We start from the raw sequence: 5,000 nt of genomic DNA, 5'->3' as shown, positions 1-5,000 counted from the left end.
CAAAAAAATTGTTGAAATAAATAAATAAAATAAAATAAAAGAAAGAAAGAAAGAAAAAGAATATCCCACTCTTTCATTACAACTAAAAGTTAAAAATATTTTTTTGTTTTGTTTGCATTTTCACAAAATTAATGTTGGTTGAATACCTTTTTTTTTTCTCTCTCTCTCCGTGAATGATTAATATTAGTTTCTTTATATACAAGTGTGATACTGCAATTCATTATATATATATATATAAAAAAGAAGAAAAAAGAATGAAACTTTCTGGCTGGACTTTGATCAATAAAAGCAACAATGTCAAATGTTAAGAATGACGGGCGCAATAGCCGAGTGGTTAAAGCGTTGGACTGTCAATCTGAGGGTCCCGGGTTCGAATCACGGTGACGGCGCCTGGTGGGTAAAGGGTGGAGATTTTTACGATCTCCCAGGTCAACATATGTGCAGACCTGCTTAGTGCCTGAACCCCCTTTGTGTGTATATGCAAGCAGAAGATCAAATACGCACGTTAAAGATCCTGTAATCCATGTCAGCGTTCGGTGGGTTATGGAAACAAGAACATACCCGGCATGCACACCCCCGAAAACGGAGTATGGCTGCCTACATGGCGGGGTAAAAACGGTCATACACGTAAAAGCCAACTCGTGTGCATACGAGTGAACGCAGAAGAAGAAGAAGAAGAAATGTTAAGAATGAAACAGAACAGGGGGTTGGGGGAGGAGAGTGGGGGGAGGGGGGGGGTTGGGGGGGGGGGGAGTGTAATGAATGGACAGGTACAGTGTGGGGAGGAGGGGGTTAGGGGGGTGGTGGTGGTGGTGAGCGAACTCTACGTCAGACGGAGGTCTCTCTAGTACAGACAGACAGACACTGAGACAGACAGACAGACCGACAGACAGATCCTCTGCATGCCAGCTAGCTAGCTATTACAAGCGGTTGAAGAAGACAAAACCACCCCCCCCATCACCAGAGAGTCTATGCCACTCTACAATACAAGCTCTTTGCCCATCATCACTGTGTGATGACAAATCCCCATGCACACTAGAGGTCACAGAAAAAAGGGAGGAGGGGGTGCAGGGGGTGCGGAGGGGAGGGGGGGGTATGGAAGCACCAAGAAAGGTGTGGAGGTGGGGGGTGGGGGGTAAGGGGAGGGATTTCCGAAGGTCTACAGACACATGAGACTCAACAGAGAGGAGGAAGCAGCCGTTTCCTCAAATCGTTCATTCGTTCGTTCGTTTCAAAGATGGACACAAGCAGCCATTTTTGCTCGAGGTCACACTCTCATCACTTTGCTCAAGGTCACACCCTTACCAGTTTTGTTTAAAAAAATAAAAAAATAAAATAAAGGTTACACACTCAACAATTTTTTATCAAAAGTTACACCATCAACAGTTTGTTTAAAGTCACACACTGTCAACATTTTGTTTATAAATTTACATTGTCACCATTTTGTTTAAGTTTACAATCACACCATTTTGTTAAAAAAAAAAACAAAAAAAACTTACACACCATCAACATTCAGTTAAAGATTACCACACCATTTTGTTAAAGATTACCACACCATAACCATTTGGTTTAAGGTTACACACCGTAACCAGTTTGTTAAAGGTTACACCCTCCCCATGTGTTGACAGTTACACCACCACCAGTTTGTTAAAAGTTCCAACCTCATCACAGAGTTCAAGATTACATACTCGCCTTTTTTTTTTTTTTTTTTTTTTTGGTTAAAGGTCACACACTCATCATTTGTGAAACGTTACATTCTCACCATTTTGTTAAAGGTTACACACCATCACCCGCTTGTTAAAGGTTACACACCATCACCCGTTTGTTAAAGGTTACACACCGCCCCCAACTAGGGGGCTAGAGACAGAAACTAGGCAGAAGTCAGAAAGCCTAGCTAGGGAGAAGACAGTAAGCCTAGCGATGGAGAGCTAAGAAAGTCTAGTGAGGAAGTCAGAAAGACTAGCTAGGGATTAGTAAGAAAACCTAGCTAGGGTGAAGACAGAAATCCTAGCTAGGGAGAGGTCAGAATACCTAGCAAGGGAGAGGTCAGAAACCAGGGAGAAGAAAGAGAAAGTCAAGCTAGGGAGAAGACAGAAAGTCTAGCTAGGGAGAGGTAAGAAAGTCTAGCTAGGGAGAAGACAGACACCAGGAAGAAGACAGAGAAAGTCTAGCTAGGGAGAGGTCAGAGAGTCTAGCTAGGGAGAAGACAGAAAGCCTAGCATGGGAGAGGGAGCTAGGGAGAGGTCAGAAAGTTGAGCAAGGGAGAGGTCAGAAAGTCTAGAGAAAGTCTAGCTAGGGAGAGATCAGAAAGTCTAGAGAAAGTCTTGCTAGGGAGAGGTCAGAAAGTCTAGAGAAAGTCTAGCCTGGGAGAGGTCAGAATACCTAGCAAGGGAGAGGTCAGAAAGTCTAGCTAGGGAGAAGACAGAAAGCCTAGCATGGGAAAAGGAGCTAGGGAGAGGTCAGAAAGTCTTGGTAGGGAGAGGTCATAAAGTCTAGCTAGGGAGAGGGAGCTAGGGAGAGGTCAGAAAGTCTAGCTAGGGAGAGGGAGCTAGGGAGAGGTCAGAAAGTCTAGCTAGGGAGAAGACAGAAAGCCTAGCATGGGAAAGGGCGCTAGGGAGAGGTCAGAAAGTCTTGCAAGGGAGAGGTGAGAAAGTCTAGCTAGGGAGAAGACAGAAAGCCTAGCATGGGAAAGGGCGCTAGGGAGAGGTAAGAAAGTCTTGCAAGGGAGAGGTCAGAAAGTCTAGCTAGGGAGAGGGAGCTAGGGAGAGGGAGCTAGGGAGAGGTCAGAAAGTCTAGCTTGGGAGAGGTCAGAAACCTGGGAGAAGAAAAAGAAAGTCCACCTATGGAGAGGTCAGAAAGTCTAGCTAGGGAGAAGACAGAAAGCCTAGCGAGAGAGAAGCCTGAAAGTCTAGCAACAGAGAAGTCTGAAAGTCTATCAAGGGAGAAGTAAGAAAACCTAGCTAGGGAGATGACAGAAAGTCTAGCTGGAGAGAAGTCTGGAAACCTAGCTGGGCAGAAATCACAGAAAGAGAAACACCACAAGGGAATTGTTAAACAGCACAGATTATTAAGAAGCCAGTAAAATCAAAACCTACATTACTGCACAAAGTTGCGTTTGGTGCTAAGTGACCACCGTATTTGAAAAGAAACGAAAAGTACCTTTGGCACACACACACACACACACACACACACACACAAACTATCTGTCACAAAGTGATGAAACTAACTTAGAGGATTCACCAATGGACAAATAAAAAAAACCCAAAAAAAACCCCACATCACTGCACTTGGAGTTAGTGTAAGTGACTACTGCATTGAAAACAAACAAAAAGTGCCACGGGCATTCACTGGCACACACACACACACACACACACACACCCACTCACTCACACACACACATATCTGTCAACAAGCGAAACTAATTCAAAGGATTCATCAACCGACAAATACACAAAGCCCACATCACCGCACTTAAGAGTTAGCGTAAGTCACCACTGCACTGAAAATAAACGAAAAGTACTTTGGGTATTCATAACACACACACACACACACACACACACACACACACACACACACACCATCTATTACCAGGTGTTAAAACTTACTGAAAAGAATTCCGTTCACCAACGGACAAATAAACAAAATCCACATCACAGAGATGGTTGCTGGAAGTGACTATAGCTTTGAAACAAACAAAAAGTACCATACGAATTCTCTCTCTCTCTCTCTCTCTCTCTCTCTCTCACATACACCTTTATGACATTCAAGTAGTTCTCAGAGCTGAAACATCAGGCAGAAAACAACCTCTTGACAAAAGTCCGCACCAATATCTCACTGCAACCTCCAGGTACAACCCAACATCCATTCAAAACTTCAAATCTCTGCAACCACTCGCCAGAAAATTAATATCAGGGAACCGATATTAGGAAGGAGAGGAAGGGTTTTAGGTTTACCAGGAAAACAACAACAACAAAACCATCACCACCACCACCACCACAGAAAACAAAGAGAGACAGAAAGACAACTATTAAAAAAATAAAATGTTAAAAGGGGGAGGAAAAAAAAACCCAACAAACAAACCAGCACACTAAACAAAGAGAGCAGAAAAACTACAAGTGACAAAAGGTTTGAACAGGAAAAAAAACAAGAGAGGCAAGGCCTTCAAGACTCACTTGTGGCAAATTAAGTCCCCTAGCATTAATTACAGAGTAATTTCCCTTCTTTTTTTTTACTATCTGCACCAAAACGTTTGCAAAATAAATAAAACTTCCATGCTTAGCAAAAAAAGAAGTTCCTGTTTGAACAAAAAAATGATAATAATGACTGCTCTTGTTGTTGGGTCAGAATATCAGATCAAAGTGCCAAGTTTTGAGAATACAAAAAATATAAATATAACAGTAAATGCAGTTTGCATATAATTAGGCTTCATTTTTTTGTTGTTGTTTTTTTTTTGTGCCCATCCCAGAGGTGCAATATTGTTTTAAACAAGATGACTGGAAAGAACTGAATTTTTCCTATTTTTATGCCTAATTTGGTGTCAACTGACAAAGTATTTGCAGAGAAAATGTCAATGTTAAAGTTTACCACGGACACACACACACACACAACAGAACACCAGGTTAAAACAAAGACTCACGTTGTTTAAACAAGTGAGTCAAAAAAAACACCATACACACAAACCACAGAATGAAAGAGTTCAAAGAGTAGAGCTATACTACCACTACTAAAACCCCCACAACCAAAAAAAAAAAAAAACACACACACAAAAAAAAAACCCACAGCAGCATGCAATGCAAGTCACATACCTCCCGGTCGCTGGAAACTAGAGCAGTTGTGAAGTGGATGACGCTGTAATCATTCGTAAACACAAGCACACACAAGTATCAGCTACTGACAGAGACAAGTCAAGCTATCATTTCCCTACGAGGGACAGACAGACTGCCCCAGGAGAAAAACGGGTTATCAGTTATTGATGATGGAAAACCACTCGACGGGCGCAA

General features: G+C 42.3%; 1 protein-coding gene across 3 annotated transcripts in view; it reads right to left on the bottom strand.

The window, feature by feature from the left end:
• The window catches only part of LOC143277141 (uncharacterized), a 46,512-nt gene that overhangs the window by 23,049 nt on the left and 18,463 nt on the right, over window positions 1-5,000 (bottom strand). For 2 of the 3 annotated variants that reach the window (XM_076581882.1, XM_076581883.1), the window contains one exon: window positions 4,806-4,848. The exons of the other annotated variant lie outside the window; for it this stretch is intronic. The gene's annotated coding sequence lies outside the window, so the exon portion shown is untranslated. The remainder of the gene's footprint in view (window positions 1-4,805; window positions 4,849-5,000) is intronic. 3 annotated transcript variants of the gene reach the window in all.

The sequence above is a fragment of the Babylonia areolata genome, chromosome 33, assembly GCF_041734735.1.
Source record: "Babylonia areolata isolate BAREFJ2019XMU chromosome 33, ASM4173473v1, whole genome shotgun sequence".
NCBI lineage: Eukaryota > Metazoa > Mollusca > Gastropoda > Neogastropoda > Buccinidae > Babylonia > Babylonia areolata.
The sequence above is the reverse complement of the archived record's forward strand: the minus strand, read 5'-3'. Positions and strand labels throughout refer to the sequence as shown.